We start from the raw sequence: 18926 nt of genomic DNA on the forward strand, positions 1-18926 counted from the left end.
TCTGCTCCTCTAAAAATCGTACATTTTAAAAAAGCAACCAATTTTAACTTAAATACAAGTTAATTGTATTTGAATCTCTGAAGGGATCCAGAGGAAACTGGTTATAGTACTTGCTTCTAAAACGGAAGATTTGCCTTTTGCTTTCTTTGTATATGTTTTAAGTTATTTGTTGATGTTGTTTGTTAAACAAGGTAGTTATTACTTACTTGAAATGTAGGCTGTCCTTTGAAATAAAGATCCTAGTTAATAAAAATCCACAGTGTTAAATGACATTTGGAATAGTTTTTTTTTTTTTTTTTTTTTTGAGACAGAGTCTCACTCTTTTTGTTCAGGCTGGAGTGCACTAGTGCAATCTCGGCTCACTGCAACCTCCACCTCCCGGGTTCAAGCGATTCTCCTGCCTCAGCCTCCCAAGTAGCTAGTATTACAGGCACCTGCCACCATGCATGGCTAATTTTTTTGTATTTTTAGTAGAGATGGAGTTTCACCATGTTTGGCCAGGCTGGTCTCAAACTCCTGACCGCAGGTGATCCACCCGTCTCTGCTTCCCAAAGTGCTGGGATTACAGGCATGAACCACTGCGCCCAGCCTGACATTTGGAATAGTTCTAAGATGTTTGAGTCAAATGGTTAAGTAAAATGTATAGGTTTTCAGAGAGAAAAAAGCTTCCTGTTGCTTTTCCCACAATGGACAATTTCTAAGGTGCCATATTTTTCCTTTAATATTTCCTCTATGAAGATTGAGATTTGGGCAAATGGCTGAGAAAACTAGAGCCTTTGTTGCTCTAGGAGAACTCAGTAGCAGTCACTCTTAACTACTGCACTTCCTGCCAACTAAAAATATTATAGGCCAAAGGGAAGAGACCCCAGCAATGAAATTAAGGTCTTAACAAAGATGAAAATTAATAGAAGTAGAGTGACAGGGATATTGCAAAGCCTTTTGCCTCAACTGTCTTACAGGGAAATTGCTTGGGTGAAAAAAAAATCTACAGCTTACTATGTTTTTTAAAACTCACAAATGAGGTTTCTATCTCCTTAAATTCTAATATAAGAAAGGAATTTCTAATGCAAACTAAGTTATACATCCAAACAAATATATATATTTTTTCTTTTTATATAAATACTTAATATCTTAGAAAGTTACCAATTCTGTGGAGGCTGTGATATTTATTAATATCTGGAAAAAGATTAATTCAATTGGTTGCATAAGCAAAGTTCTTATCCTTGACTTCCTCCTAAAATAATAAAAAGTCCCTTTGACTTTATGAACATAGGTGGAAATTGAGAATATCAATCTAAAACGCTTGATGAAAAATTCTTTCTTGAAGAATCATACATGTAGTTCGTAACTTAATATGCTACTCCCTTAGAATAAAATAGGAATACTGCAAGATTAGGTAGAGCATACTGTGAGTTAAATAATATATTTATTTTAAAAAATTATTATCTGAACTTCTTCCTCCTAAAAATGTCTAGAAACAAAGAAAGCCAATAGCAGTGACCATACTTACTTAGTACCATTTCTGGCTAAAAGAAATAAGGGTTACTTGAGAAATGGCTGATCTTAGGTCCAGGGGAGGAAATGTACATGAAAAACCTTGGGCATCTTACTGTCTAGAAAGCAAGGGAGTTATTGGCAACTAATAACTGTATCGAGCTTACAGTTGATAGGCTGTATCAAGAAGAAACAAGGAACCCACCTAAAGAGGCTCCCAGAAAGAAATTGACTCAACATATTGAATATATAAAAATCTACAAATTCATAATACCAAAAAATGTGGAAAAAATTTAAATGTGCAAAATTTTAAAAATCTCATTTGTCACCAAAACACCAATTGGTGCTCCAATTACTTACTCTGAAAATTGATAATTAATAGGAAAGAATAAACAGCATTTATCATGCTTGTCTTGAATGAATGAGGATAAACAGTATATCAGATTCCTAATTGTTATGGGAAAAGCTTTTCAGAGAAGAATTCCAATTAATAGATGGAATAAATACAAAGAAAAAATAAATTGGATAATAATTCTATTCAAAACCTAATGAGATAGCTGATTCAGGCAATCATCATCATTGTGTACTAAAACATTTAACAAAATATTGATTGAAAACTTTGTAGGAAAAGGATTACATTGTTACCTCTTAATTCACTGATCCAACTTCACGTAGCTGCATGTGAAATGACCAAGCACTATTGGCCTTTTATTATAACCTAATATTGAAGTTTAATAAACCTCGTACGAAATCTTCTTGCCCAAAAAGTAGAAAACAAATCTAATCAATCATGTAGGTTTAATGAACCTTTACAAAGGCTATCAAGAGGAACGTAGATGATTAAAAAGCAATAGGATAATCTGAAACAGTGGATTTACACCAGGACAAATGATTCAGTTTCTTTAACAACCCAGGCCGTGTTCAGTGGCTCATGCCTGTAATCCCAGCACTTTGGGAGGCCAAGGCGGGTGAATTGCTTGAGACCAGAAGTTTGAAAACAGTCTAGGCAACATGGCAAAACCCCATCTCTGCAAGAAAAAAAAAAAAAAAAAATAGCTGGAGCATGGCTCCTGCCACTCCTGCTGTGTTCCTGCCCTCCCAGCTACTCGGCAGGTGGGAGAATGATACCTTGAGCCCAGTAGGTCTAGGCTGCAGTGAGCATGATCAGGCCACTGCACTCCAGCCTTGGCGACAGAGCGAGACTGTCTCAACAAAACAAAATGCCTAATAGGACTATTGTAGGGTAGGGAGACTCCTCTAGATTAAAGGAGGCCTAAAGAGACATAACCAACATACAATGTATGCAGTTTCTTTTGATCCTGAATCAAACGAATCAACTTTAAAAGCGAGGTGTTTGAGAAAATTGAGGAAAATTGAAAAATGACTACTCATTTTGTTAAGTGTGATAATAATATTGTGATTATGTAGGAAAGTGTCAGTATTTTTAGAAGATACATATAGAAGGATGTATTTGGGGGGGGGAAATAATATGATCTTTCACTGGTTTGTTTTAAAATATATCAGTAAATTTTTTTTTAAAGAACTCGACAGAGCAGTTGTGGCAAAAGGTTGGTAAATGTTGAGTCTTAAGGGAAGGGGTCCATTGCACCACTTTCTCTGCTTGACAATTTTCATAATAACAAGGTTTACAAAAGTATCTTATGCAAACATACATGTGAAACAGTTAAGTATCTAAAAGTGCACAAATGGGCTTTGGCAATAGACATCTGGTAGTCAGAGTTAATCTCCACTCTACCATTTACAAGTTGTGTGACATAGAGTTAAACCTCCATAGGCCTCAATTTCTGAATCTGTAAAATCAGGTAAAATAAGAATATTTTTCTAATAGAGTTGTTAGGATTAAATCAGGTAATTCATGCTTGACACGTACTAAGGGCCCAACAAGTGTTACCCATTATTGTCATTATCACCATATTCATATTTATTAAAAATGTAAGTAAAATGGGACTATGTTTTATTTAACAGAATTTTAACCTTTAACAAAATGCTTTTGAATGCATTTGTCTGCCTCATTAATAATAATGTATTCTGTTTTAACAGAATACATTTGAATTTTCCATATTCTTTGGGATTTGTGTCATTTCAATTACTTGAGCATTTTTAATTACTGGTATTTATTTTGTAAAAGTTGTAGAGCTCAATTGTCAATTTTCAAAGAATGAAGTACTGAATACACATAAAATTTCATTCTATTGCTTAAAAATTTATGGGCTCCTGATGATTTTCCTCCTCCTCACTGTTACCAGTATCCACTGTCACAAAACTAATTTGGACTATTTGAGCTTTCTGGTTAAGAGTTTTCATAAGCAGGGGCTTATCCTATATTTTATAGCAAATAGATACTATGTCTCCAATAAATACAGAGATAAACCTGCATTGATTAGCATCTGTGATGATTATAGGATTATCAATGCTTTCAAATTCTAAAGAGCAGCTTAAGGATATAAATGAGAATACTCATTATTAAAGATGTGGCTCTAAAAAGCTGACAACAGCCCTCAATGGCAGGATAAATCTACTTTTTGCGTTCCTTGCGTCTGTAAACAGAATGCAAATATTACAACCTGATCAGTATCATTCTTTTAAAATGTAGTAGGTTCAAAATCAACTAATTTGATAACTGGCAATGGAAATAAATCCACCAGAGCATGAGGGGTCTAGGGCAGCAGTCCCCAACCTTTTTGGCATCAGGGACTGGTTTTGTAGAAGACAATTTTCCCATGGATTAGGGGTGGGATAAATGGTTTCAGGATGAAACTGTACCACCTCATATTATCAGACATTAGATTCTCATAAGGAGTGCCCAAGCTAGATCCCTTGTATGTGCATTTCACAATAGGGTTTGCTTGCCTATGAGAATCTAATGCCGCGGATCTGACAGGGGGCAGAGCTCAGGTAGTAATGCTCGCTTGCCTACTGCTCACTTCCTGCTTTGTGTCCAGGTGCCTAACAGGCCATGGAGCAGTCCATGGCCTGGTGATTGGGAACCCCTGGTCTAGGATGAATGAGTGGAACTCTTGACCTTATCAGCCTCCTCAGTTCACAAACATATACCTGCAGGAGAAGTGGGGAAGGATTGCGAAGTAAAAGGAAAGTTTTAAACCACACTTTTATCACAATTTTATCAGCAACACATCTTATAATGCTACAGGTAACAGAATCGATAGATACTTGCAAGCAAATCTACATGAATGATATCCTTCCTTGGCTCAAGACATTCCTATAAATTTTCTTTATACAGAAAAGTATTTTCATAAAAATTGACCAAAACCCTTAGACTGATATAGATGCCCCTTCTATTGCTCAAATAACATTGCATATTTTCCTTCTTATTAAATAACCTCACAATAAACAATATAAATGCCATATTTCTTATTAGATTTTAAGTTTCTAAAGAGGAGAGAACAGAATTTGGGTTTCGTATTCTCTGTGCCTAGTACATGTCTGACGTATTGGAATTTCTTTAAGTGTTTTCATAATTAATTCCTCACAATAATGATGTACTGTTCTTTGAATATGGAGATAATACTACCAGTCCATTACTAGATTGATATGTGCTTATATTGAAAGATGTGCACCTTGTCTCTCTTACATTATTTTCTTCTGCTCTTTGGATTCAACTGCTCACATTTTTAAGGTAATCAATTGGCTAATGAGGAGGCAATCTGTAGCCATAATGTAAGTCTAACTATTCAGTGCACACAATAGAAATCGTCTGTTTCTTTAAAAAGAAATTAAAATTATAATGAATAGTGTAAATGAATTGGGAGGGAGACATTTATATTCATTCATTATGGTTTCCAAACTTTTTTTTATTCCAATGCACATTAAGATATATGTTTTTATAAATTAGCCAGGCATGGTGGCACATGCCTGTGGTTCCAGCTACTTGGAAGCCTGAGTGAGGTCGGAGGATCACTTGGCCTCAGATAGTCGAGGCTCCAATGAGCTATGATCATGCCACCACACTCTAGCCTGGGCAGCAGACTGAGACCCCATCTCAAAAAAATCAAACAAAAAGAAATATATATATGTGTGTATATATATACACATATATATACACACACACACATACGTAGATATCATACCCATCCCTTATATATGTGAATATGAAAAAGTGCACAAAGCAACACTAGTACATACCATGCACTCTGAAGTAATAAAAATGCTAGTCATCATCCACTAAATAAACTTTATGACTCCCTAGTGGTTTGTAACTCACAGTTTAAAAACCATTCTAAAAGTCTACTGTTTTATAATAACTACAGCAGTCTACTATTTTAATTTATTATTCTCCTTGAGATCTTTTAACAATTCTACATCCTATCACTTTCCAAACTCTGCTTTCTTCTTTTGCATAAAAATTCCAACATTATCTGCATTTTAAATGTCCACTTATTGCACCTGAGGATGTACAGATGACAATACCTTATCGACTGACATAGTTGTGTCTCCCTAATTGTTTCTGAGTCTTTCCTCAATCAACAGGAAGTCAAATTGACCAGTGTTTGGCTCATGGTAGCATTTGGGGAATAGTAATCATGTCAACGAGCAGCAGAATGACAATATAGCATTGTGCTGGCAGAATCTATTGTTAGTGATTACCACAAAGGTGGAATTTAAAGGATGTCATGCCCTTTATTTTTAAAAGTTAATGAAACCATGGTGACAGAACTTGTAATGTAAAAATGCTGCGATTTGGAGAGACTATCAAATTTGTGACTTCCAGTTCTCATAAACACTTATTTTTGCCTGTAGCCTACTCGTTGTTTTTTATAGGGCATTCAGTTTCACAATATACACTTGTATCATATTACCAGTGTAATATCAGTCTTCTATTATAAATGGTTTTTTTTACCTAAAATCTGTTTTGTGTTTTCTGTCTTAATATAATGCCATGTTTTACTACTGTAACTCAGGGGTTATATGAAAATAAAGAAAACTCATTGTATTATACATTTGAGGCTACTATAGTGACTTAACATCTAATGTAAAAATATGCCAGTCAACAATGTGTAGAAGCAAACTGAGATGAAGTACTTTCCCAGCTTCAGTAAATTTACCAAGTCTAACATCTTAAACAATATCAAAGTTTTAGCATCCTGATTAGCCAGATTATCCAAGTGAATTTATTGTCTGATAATCCTTAAAATTCTGATTTTTTTGAAGTAGTAAAAATAAAGTTTTCTAAATCTTGAGTATCGGAGATAAACCTATGAAACTAAATTGAATGTGCATAAATTATTTTATAAAATTTGGTTTTAGTCTAACATTTGTATTAATCAGATTTTGGCAAACCCTGCCATTGTGAAGCTTAAAAGTCTTGTCAAATACAAATTGTGAGACTTCCACATTGCACCTAAAATTTTCTTTTAGATATAAAATTACAGTAAGTCGAGGCTCATTCTCAACACCTGAAAAAATTCCATGCCTGATACTAATGTAATTTTAGTGTTGTTTTCCCAAATAATTTTGTATTTATTTTTGCTCTATTTATAGCAATGGTTTTCAAATGAGGGTGATTTTGGCTCCTCCACATGTATTTAGTGATGTCTTAAAACATTTTTGATGGCCATAACTCAAGAGTTGGGATGTATAATATGCTGCTGGTATCTAGTAGGTAGAGGCCAGTGATGCTACTAAACATGCTACAATGTACAAGATACATACCACAACAAAGAATAACCTCATCCAATGATGTAATTTGAATGCTTGTCCCCTCCAAATATCATGTTGAAATGTGATTCCCAGCGCTGGTAGTGAGGTCTGGTGGGAGGTGATTGGATCCCAGGGGAAAATCCTTCATGAATAGCAGGAGGTGATTGGATCATAGGGGGCAAATCACACCAAGCAACAGTCCCTTGGTGATAAGTGAGTTCTTGCTTAGTTAGTTCACATGAGATTTGGTTGTTTAAAAGTCTGGGAAGCTCCACCTCTCTCTCTCTTGCTACCACTATAATCCTATGATATGCTTGCTTCTCCTTTCCCTTCCACCATGACTGGAAGTTTCCTAAGGCTGTCACCAGAAGCAGGTGCCAGCACTATGCTTCTTGTACAGCCTGCAGAACCATGAGCCAATTAAATCCCTTTTCTTTATAAATCATCCAGCTTCAGTTATTTCTTTATAGCAATGCAAAAGTGGCCTAACACAGAAAATTGATACAGAGGAGTGGGGCATTGCTATAAGGGTATTTAAAAATGGGCAAAAGGCCTCGAAGGCATTTCAGAGACCTTTGGGACAGCCCCTCCCATCACAGGCCCAAAGGCCTAGGAGGACTGAATAGTTCAGGGGCCAGCCCCAGGTCTCTGCTACCCTGTGCAGCCTTGGGACACTGCTCTTTGCATCCTGGCTGCTCTGGCTCCATCTTTGGCTCAAAAGCCTCCAGATCCTGCTCAAGTTGCCACTTTAGAGAGCACAAGCCACCATAATCCCTGGTGGCTTCCCTGTGGTGTAAAGTCAGCAGGTGCACGAAATGCAAGAGTAAAAGAGGCTTGGCAGCTTCCTCCTAGATTTCAGAGGATGTATAAGAAAGTCTGGGTGCCCAGGCAGAAGCTGCCACAGGAGTGAAGCCCTCACAGATAACTTCTATATGGGCAGTACAGAGGGTAAATCACAGGTTGAAGCCGCCCCTGCAAAGAGTCCCCACCAGGTCATTGTCTATTGGAACTATAGGAAGGGGACTTCCACCCTCCATATCCCAGAAGGGTATAGCCACAGGGAGCTTGCATCATGAGCCTAGAAAAGCCACAGTCACTCTATTCTAACCCATGAGAGCTGCCACAGGGGGTACACCCTGCAAAGCCACAGGGGTGGAGCTACTCAAGTGGGCTTGGGAGACCATTTCTTGCACTAGTGTGCACTGGATGTGGGATGTGGAGTCAAAGGAGACTATTTTGGATCTTTAAGGTTTAATGTCTGCCCTGATGAATTTTGGACTGATGTGGGGCCTGTAGCTCTGTTCTTTTGGCCAATTTGTCCCTTTTGGAATGGTCATGTTTACCCAATGCTTATACCACCATTGTATCTTGGGTGTAAATAACTTGTTTTGATTTTACAGTCTGATAGGTGGAAGAAGACAACTCTCAGATAAGACTTAAGACTTTGGACTTGACACTGGAATGAGGTAAGACTTTGGGGGACTATTGGGAGGGGAGGATTATATTTTGCAATGTGAGGACATAAGATTTAGGGGGCCAGCAGCAGAATAATACAGTTTGGGTGCTTGTTCCTTCCAAGTCTAATGTTGATATGTGGTTCCCAGTGTTGGAGGTGGAGCCTGGTAGGAGGTGACTGGATCATGGGGGTGGATCCCTCATGAATGGTTGAGCATCATCCTCTTCGTGATAAGTGAGTTATCGCTCCATTACTTCATACATGATCTAGTTGTTTAAAAGTCTGGGACCTCTCCCACCCCCTCTTGTTTCTGCTCTTGCCATGTGATATGCCTGCTCCTTCTTTGCCTTCTGCCATAATTGGAAGCTTCCTGAGGGCCACAGCAGGAGCAGATGCCAGCATTATGCTCCCTGATGAACCTGCAGAATTGTGAGCCAATTAAATCTCTTTTCTATATAAATTACACAGCTTCAGGTAGTTCTTGATAGTAACATAAAAATGGTCTAGCACACCTGAAATGTCAACAGTGCAGAGATTAAAAATCCCTTATTTTTATGTATAGCTATAATATTGCTAAGATTACAAAAAATAGTAAAAGGCCTAGGCTTATAAAACAAGCCTATGAATAGATTAATTTAGAAATGTTTATGAAATTATTAAAATTATAATTTGATAAACACTGGTACATCTAGAAGGAAATTCAGCCTCTAAATTAAATAATATATCATGATATGGACGAGAGTGTTTTAATTCTTAAGTACTGTGCAGTAATCACAACATCAGAAATTACTTATAAAATCATAGGTTGAACCATATGAAACTGTCATTTTTGTAGGCTAAAAATGTTCAAATATTGGCAGTATTATGTGGTTGAATAATACAAAGTTAATTTTATTAATTTCTTAACTGTTTCATTTTTATTTTCTTGAATAGCAACATTTTAAAAAGCAAAACTTTAACAAAATAAAATAATATAGATGGACGAAGGTGACAAAGCAATGAACAAACAGCTAAAATTTCATTAGAGTGTCAAAGGGAATGCACTGAAATAGTGAGGCACCCATGGTGACTGGAAGCCCAGGAGGGCAGCAGGGAGGCACCTGACCTCTGCAGCCTTATCTCCTCTACACACATTGGATTGACCTGGAGACAGGAGGGACTTCCCCCTGTAGGGAAAAGGTAAATGGAAGAACACTAGCAGCCCCCATTGCCATCACAAATAAGGATAATTCATATTACAGAGAATCCCATAGTCATTGCAAGCCCAGAGCTCAGTTTGAAGAGCTGCCATGAATTCGCATGGCTGCATTGCTCTAGATTAGGAACACAACATGCACACTCCCTCACCCCCACCCAGGCTTTGTAAGCCAACCTGTTGCAGTATGGCACCATCTTGAGACCAGAGCCACATCTAGAGTATGCCCTCCTCTAGGTGCCAGTAGGCACTACACTTTTATCCAGCAGTGGGGCTCCATCTTCATTACACCAAGCCCACATGGGTGGCTGCATGCCATAACCCAAGCTGTGAAGAGCCTAGGCCCAGGATTAGCTATGACTCTGGCCCTGGACAGTAGGAAAACCAACCCCTGCCACCCACACTTCTAGCTGGAGGAACAGTCTGGCAGTCCCACCCAGGAAGAACCTGCCCTTGAGACAGCCAGAATGCTGTGGCCCTTCCCCAAATGGGAGAGGTCTCCTTGTGCCACAGAACAGCTGACATGTTCCTAGGCAAGGAGAGCCACTACATACTCACGCCCAGGTCCTGAGAAACAGTTCCTTGGTACCCACTTTCTTGCACAAATGACTCTGCCCTGCCCAAAATCCCCATGCCCATACTCATAAGGGCCTAGGAAACAGCCCGTGGGCTGCCCCAGGCAGGTACAGGATGTGGTCTGGATGTTTTGTACACTCCAAATCATATGTTGAAATGTGACCTCCAATGTTGGAGGTGGGGTCTAGTGAGAGGTGTTTGGGCCATGGGGGTTGATGTCTCATGAATGGCTTGGTGATGTCTTCATGGTAATGAGTTAGGTCTTACTCTATGAGTTTACGTGAGATCTGATTGTTTAAAAGAACCTGACACCTCCTCCCCTCTATCTCTTTATCCCTCTCTCGTCATATAAAATGCTTGCTCCCCCTTTACTTTCCAGCATGAGTAAAAATTTCCTGAGGCCTCACTAAAAGCTAAGCAGGTGCTAGTGCCATACTTGTACAGGTAGAAGAGCTGTGAGCCAAATAAACCTCTTTTCATTATAAATTACCCAGTCTCAAGTATTCCTTCACAGCAACACAAAACAGATTAATGCAGCTTGACCTCAAACTGACTGAGCAGCTGTGTTCTCATGTCCCAGGCCACCCCCAGGAGACATGTACCTAAGTTAGCTAAGAAGCCATGTGCCCATGTTCTAGGCCTGAAAAACAGACCCATGGGCTGCCACTGACAGACACATTCCTGGGCTGAACCAAGAGCTGTGAAACCCCATTCTGGTCCTGAGAAATGGCCCTGAGGGCTGTCACTAGCAGACAAGCCCCCAGGTTGGACAAGCAACTGCACCCACATCTCAAATCTGAAAAATAGCCTTATTGGCTGCCCCTGATAGACACACACCCAGGCTGGCCAAACAGCCTTGCACCCAAATCGTGGACCTGAGAAAAAGCCTGGGAAAACACCTCTAACAGACATACACTCAGGCCAGCTGAGAAGCCAGGCAGCCATGTACCAGGACTAAGAAACAGCCCCATGGGCCACACCTGGCCGGCATGCCCCCAGCCTGGGCAGGAAATTGTGCACCCATGCCCCCAGCCAGAGTAACAGCCCCATGGTCCAAATCCCTGTGAGCCAGACCTCAAACTGGCCAACTCACCATGCGCATGTACATGCTCCTAACCTGAGAAACAGCCTGACAAGCCGATGTCTGGCAAAGTTACACCACCAGCAACACAAATCCTCAGCCTAGGCCACTGAGATACTAGCGAACGTCACTAGCATGGATTACAGCTGAAGAAACTACATGGAGACTACACTGCTGCACTAACCTACAATAAAAGTCAACACACTCCTATAAACCAACATGCTAAGACCCACATACATCAGTAAAATCTTTCCCTATCCAACCTATACAATAAAATTGGAAGAGATAACTATTCCACCAGATGCATGGAAATTAACACTGGGACACATCAAACACATGAAAAACAAGACAACACTATACGTCCAAATGAACGTTCAAAATGTCCAAAGAAAAATCCAAAGTAATAATTCTAAGTAAACTCAGTGAGATATAAGAGATTACAGATAGACAATTTAAAGAAATCAGGGAAACAATTCATGATTTGAATGAGAAATTCAACAAAGAGACAGATATTAAGAATCAAACAGATTTTAGAGCTCAAGAATTTAATTAATAAATTAAAAAACACAGTTGAGAACTTCAACAATAGACTAACCAAACAAAAGAAAGAATTTCTGATCTTGGAGACAGCTCTTTTGAATAACACAGGCAGACAAAGAGAGGAAAAAAAGATAAAATAATAAAAAGTAATGAAGAAAGCCTACATGATTTATGAGGGACCATTAAGCTAACAACTATTCATATTATGGGTATTTCAGAAAGGAAAGAGAAATCAAAAGTTACAGAAAATCTATTTAGGCTGGACACGGTGGCTCACGCCTGTAATCCCAGCACTTTGGGATGCCAAAGCGGGCAGATCACGAAATCAGGAGTTTGAGACCAGCCTGGCCAACATAGTGAAAACCCATCTCTACTACAAATACAAAAAATTAGCTGGGTGTGGTGGTGGTGCCTGTAATCCCAGCTACTTGGGAGGCTAAGGCAGGAGAATTGCTTGAACCCGGGAGGTGCAGGTTGTAGTGAGCTGAGATTGAACCACTGCACTCCAGCCCAGGCGACAGCGCGAGACTCTATCTCAAACAAAAACAACAACAGCAACAACAACAACAAAGTGTATCTAATAAAATAATAGCTGAAAATCTCCCAAGCCCTGGGAAATAGACTTCCAGATCTAGGAAGCTTGAAGATCCCCAAATATATTCAACCAAAACACAACCTCTCTGAGGCACGTTATAGCCAAACTGTCAAAAGCAAAAAACAAAGAACGAATTCTAAAAACAGCAAGAGAAAAGTGTCAAGTCACACATAAGGGAACCCCCATTAGAATAAAAGTGGATTTCTCAGCAGAAACCTGCAGACCATGAAAGAATGGGGTGATATAGTCAAAGTACCAAAAGTAGAAGAGGGGACCTGTCAGCTAATAATATTATGGCAAACTAAACTATACTTCAGTAATGAAGGAAAAATAAAATCTGTCATAAACAAGCAAAAGCTAAGGGAATTCATCACCAGTAGACTGGCCTTAGAAGAAATGCTCCCAGAAGTCACACATTTGAAAATGAAAAAATAATTAGAATCATGAAAACATGCAACACTATAAAAGTCACCAGCAGCATTAATACAGAAAGGAAAAAGAAAAATGAATCAAATGTTATCACCACAGAGAACCACCCAACCACAAAAATAAACAAGGGAGGAAGAAAGGAACAAAGGATATACAAAACAACAAGAAAAAAATGAATCAAATGACAAGAATAAGTCTTCACCTGTCAATAATAACCTTGAGTTAAAATGGATTAAATTTCTCATTTGAAAAATATAGATTGGCTAAATGGATTAAAGAGAAAAAAAACAACACCCAACCATATGCTGTCTACAAGACACTCACCGGAGCCATAAAGACACACACAGACTGAAAAGGAAGGGATGGGAAAAGATACTTCACACAAATGGAAAACAAAAGCCAACAGAAGTAGCTATAGTTACATCAGACAAAACAGGATTTAAGTCATAAACTCTAAAAAGAGACAAAGAAGGACATTATATAATAATAGAGGTATCAATTCAGGAAAATAATATAACCGTAAATCTATATGCATTTAACACCAGAGCACCCAGATATATAGAGCAAATATTATTAGATCTAAAGGGAGAGATAAATCCCAGTAACTGGAAACTTCAACATCCATCCCACTGTCGGTGTTGAACAGATCAACTAAACAAAAAAAAAATCAACAAAGAAACATTAGATTTAAAGTACACCATCGATCAAATGAACCTAACAGATATTACAGAGCATTTCAGCCAACAATTTCATAATACCTATTCTTTTCATCAGTATATGGAACATTCCCCAGGATAGATGATATGTTACAAAATTCTCAAAATATTAAAAAATTTTAAATTATATCAAGTATCTTATCTGACCACATGGAGTAAAATTATAAATCAATTAACAGGAGGAACATTTGAAACTATAAAAATGTGTACAAATTAAACCACATCCTACTGAATGACCAATGAATGAAGAAAGAAATATAAAATGAAATTTAAAAATTCCTTAAAACATATGAAAATAGAAATGCAACATAACCAAACTTATGGACCTATGGGACACAGCAAAGCATTCTTAAGAAGGAAGTTGATGGCAAGAAATGCCTATATCAAAAAAACTAGAAATATTTCAAATAAACAATGTAATGATGCATCTCAAGGGGCTAGAAAGGCAAGAACAAACCAAACCCCAAATTAGTAGAAGGGAAGAAATAGTAAATATCAGAGTAGTAATACATAACATTGAGACCAAAAAAAACAGCAATGCAAAACTCAATAAAACAAAAAGTTGTTTTTTTGAAAAGATATACAAAATCAACAAACCATTACCTAGACTAAGGAAAAAAAAAAGAACCAAATAAATGAAATAAGAAATGGTAAAAGAGACATCACAATAGAGACCACAGAAATAGAAAGGATCATAAGGGGGTTTTTTTATAAGCAACTATACACCAGTAAATTTGAAAACCTAGAGAAAATGGATAAATTCCTGGACACATAAAATCTATCAAGATTGAAAGCCCCCAAATTTCAAAAACTTTAACAGACCAAATAACAAGTAATGAGATCAAATCAGTAATAAAAGTTTCCCAACAAAAGTATGGGACAAGAGGGCTTTATCACTGAATTCTACCAAACATTTAAAGACTTAATATCAATTATTCTCAAAATATTCCAAAAATGGAAGTGGAGAGAACTCTTCCTAACTCATTCTATGAAGTAAGCATAACCCTGATGTCAAAACCAGACAAGGACACAATCAAGAAATTAATCTACAGGCAAATATCCCTGATGAACATGGACATAAACATCTTCAATAAAAGTGTAAAAAACTGAATCCAACAAGACATCAAAAATACACCATGATCAAATGGGATTTTTTTCCAGAAATGCAAGGATGGTTTAAAAGATGCAAATAAATAAATGTCATACATACCATCAACAGAATGAAGGATAAAAAACTTATGATTATCTCAGATGCAGAAAGGGCATGTGAGAAAATTCAACATCCCTTCATAATATAAACTCTCAATAAATTAGTTACAGAATGAACATACTTCAACACAATAAAGGCCATATATGACAGTCACCTAACATACTGAATAGGTAAAATCTGAAGCTTTTCCTTTAAGACCTGGAATAAGACAAGGATACTGAACCTCACCAATCTTTTTCAACGTAGTACTGGAAGTCCTAGCCGGAGCAATTAGGCAAGAGAAACAAATAAAGGGCATCCAAATTGGAAAGGAGGAAATCATACTGTCCCTGTTTACAGCCTTGCAGAGGGCATGATCTTATATAGAGAAAAACTACAGACTCCACAAAAACCCTTAACATTAATCAATGAATTCAGTAAAGTTGCAGGATACAAAATCAACATACAAAAATCAATAGCATTTCTATACACATACGATAAACTAGCTGAGAAAGAAATAAAGAAGGCAATTCTATTTACAATAGCTACAATAAAATAAAATACTTGGAATAAATTCAACAAAGGAGGTGAAAGTCCTCTACAACGAAAACCCCAAAGCACTGATGAAAAAAACTGAGTAAGATACAAACTGAAAGACATCTTATACTCATGGATCAGAATTAATACTGTTAAAATGTTCATACTAGCCAAAGCAATCTATGGATTTAATGCAATCCCTATCAAAATATCAATAACCTTCTTCACAGAAAAATAAATAAAAATCTTAAAATTTGTATGGAACCACAAAAAATCTTGAGTAGCTAAAGCAATCCTGGTGGTGGGTGGTAGGGTGGACCTGAAGGCATCACACTGCCAGACTGCAAAATATACTACAAAGCTGTAGTAACCAAAACAGCATGAAACTGGCATAATAAAAGACACAGAAAAAAATAGAACAGACTAGAGAACTCAAAATTAATCCTCTTATCTATAGCCAACTGATTTTTCACAAAGGTGCCAAGACCACTCACTGGAGAAAGAACAGTCCCTTCAATAAATGGTGCTAGGAAAACTGGGTACCAATATGCAGAATGAAACTAGACTTCCACCTCTCACCCTACAAAAAAAAAAAAGAGAAAAAGAAAAAACTCAAAATGGATCAAAGATCGAAATGTAAGACCCCAAACTGCAAAACTCAATAATAAAATATTGAGGAAATGCTTCAAGACATCAGCCTAGGAAAAGATTTTTTGAATAAGGCCTCAAAAACACAGGCAACAGAAGTGAAAATAAACAAATAAACATATCAATCTGAAAGGCTTCTGCACAGTAAAGGAAATAATCAACAGAGTGAAAAGACAACTTAAAGAAGGAGAGAAAATATTTGCAAACTATTCATCCAATAGGGCATTACTATCCAAAATACACAAGAAACTCAAACATCTCAACAGCAAAAACCAAACAATGGGATTAAAAAATGGGCAAAGGATTTGAACTGGTATTTTTCAACAGAAGACATACAAATGGCCAACAAATATATGAAGAAATGCTCAACATAACCAATCATCAGGGAAGTGCAAATCAAAACCACAATGAGATATCTTTTTACTCCAGTTAGAATAGCTTTTATCAAAAAGACAAAAAATAACAAATGGTTGTGAGGATACAGAGAAAACGGAACTCTTGTATACCATCGGTGGGAATGTAAACTAGAATATCCACTATGGAGAACAGTATGAAGTTTCATGAAAAAAACTAAAAAGAAAATGACTATATGATCCAGCAATCCCACTACTGGGCATTTAACCAAAGAAAAGGAAATCAGTATATTGAAGAGACATCTGTCTCCCCATGTTTATTGCAGTACTATTCACAATAGCCAAGATATGGAATCAACCTGGGTGTTGATATGGATTCAAAAACAGATGAATGGATATAGAAAATGTGGTATATATATACAAAATAGAATATTATTCAGTCATGAAAATGGAATTCTGTTGTTTGTGGCAATATAGATGGAACTGAAGGACATTATGTTAAGTGAAATAAGCCAGAAACAGAAAGTTGTACACTGCATGTTCTCACTCATATGTGGAGGCTGAAAACAAAATTGATCACATAGAATTAAAAAGTCAAACAAAGGAAACTAGGGGCTGGAAAAATTAGGAGAAAATGGCGGACAAGGAGAGTTGTTAAAGGACACAGAATTGCAGCTAGATAGGAGGAATATATTCTAATGTTCTATATCATTGTAGGATGACACAGTTAATGATAGTTTCAAATAGCTAAAGGGTGATATTGAATGTTCCCAACACAGAGAAATCATAAATGTTTGAGATGATGAATATGCTAATCGCCCTGATCAGATCACTATACATTATATGTATTGGAACATCATTATATACCCCGTACATATGAACAGTTATATATATCAATTAAAAATAAAGATGCATTGATATAACAATGTACATAAAAATAAAATCATATAAAGCAGATATGTCTTGCCTTTGGTCATACTATTTTTGAACATTATCTAGGAATATATGTGCTTCATTATTTGGAAATACATGTCGCTGGGAATATGTGTGCTTCTTGGAGGAGGAAGCATTTTTACTTAATTTTTATGATTTCCTAGTGTGGCTTATGAATGAAATAAATAGCCAAAAAATATGAGCAATAGAGACACAACCCATATAATGCAATTATTTTTAATGCTATAGTTTTATACTATCTCTTTGGTTTTTTAAAATTTGAAGTATGGTAATCACATCTTGATAAGTAATTAAATGCTTCTTTATAGTCCTTTTTTCTTAAATTCTCTCCCTGCTCCCTCTATTCATTGGCATATAAAGTTATTGCTCTGATCACTCATGTCAATGCAGAAGAGAATATTAATATTAATCAATGTGTATGTCAACAACTTCCTGAAGAAAGAAGCTGATATACTCTCCTAGCTGTTGCTGTCACTCAAAAAAGCATCATCTGCTATAAAGTTGTTACTTCTTCAATGGCCTTTTTTTTTTCTTTAAACTTAAGGGAACTTTTTGGAGCTCATGTGAAATGCAGAATTCTTATAAAGACTAAAGCATGTTCTTCATCATTAATTTAATTGTTTAAGTAATATCATAAAGTTAAGGGGCTTGAGAGGAAAAACCATGAGTCCTGTCACGAGGAGCTTACCAAAAAATAAAAAATAAATTTAAAAAAACCTGATTACTAGCATAGTGAGCAAGAGAACTAGATTTGGGAAAACAACTCCTGAAAGATATTGTGACATTTTGATAAGCCAATTTTACTAGCATCACAGGCACACTGGGCTGAACCAAATTTTCAGGGTCATTTCAACAAAAAACTTAGTAAAACTGATAAGTAATTAGTTAAAGACCCAATGACTCATACTTTTCCAGGTCCTTAAATTGAAAGCGGTCTTAAATTCATCATTTTAAGAAGCTGCCTTCTCCTCTTTTCAAGGACCTGAGGATTATTATTCTTCAATATGCTCAATTAGTAATGTATCTAGGTTTTCTAAAATGTTTGTACAGTTTTTGAATATTAGAGCAGTAGCTTTTGTCTTTTATTTCTACATGTCTGATATACTAGGGGACAGGCTGGCTGCCTGAAGTAATTAATAGAGTTTATAAAGTTGACTAATGCTTGCAATTTATGCATTAGAGGAAAATGGTGTGATACATGTAAATGTCTCTGAGCACCAGTCATGCTTCACTTCTACATCTCATCTTCCTCAAATAGCAAGTTAAAGATCTAAATTCATATAGTATATTATGTTCATTGTATCAAAACAATTTATGCTACCATTTCAATCCATTATTTACAAATCACTTCTTTCTAAAAGGATTCATGGGGGAAATATTAGTATAACATTTTCTAGTTTCGAAGGTAGTCTATAATTTTCTAATGGCACTTTATTGAAAGATAGCAGGGCTTATTATCATATCTAAATGCCATATTTGAAAGA

At 36.8% G+C, this 18926-nt stretch overlaps 1 protein-coding gene across 4 annotated transcripts in view; it reads right to left on the reverse strand.

Moving 5' to 3' along the window:
- Window positions 1-18926, reverse strand: part of PRKG1 (protein kinase cGMP-dependent 1) — a 1413735-nt gene that overhangs the window by 99297 nt on the left and 1295512 nt on the right. The gene's annotated exons all lie outside the window — the stretch shown is intronic.

This window comes from Gorilla gorilla, chromosome 8, assembly GCF_029281585.2.
Source record: "Gorilla gorilla gorilla isolate KB3781 chromosome 8, NHGRI_mGorGor1-v2.1_pri, whole genome shotgun sequence".
Taxonomy (NCBI): domain Eukaryota; kingdom Metazoa; phylum Chordata; class Mammalia; order Primates; family Hominidae; genus Gorilla; species Gorilla gorilla.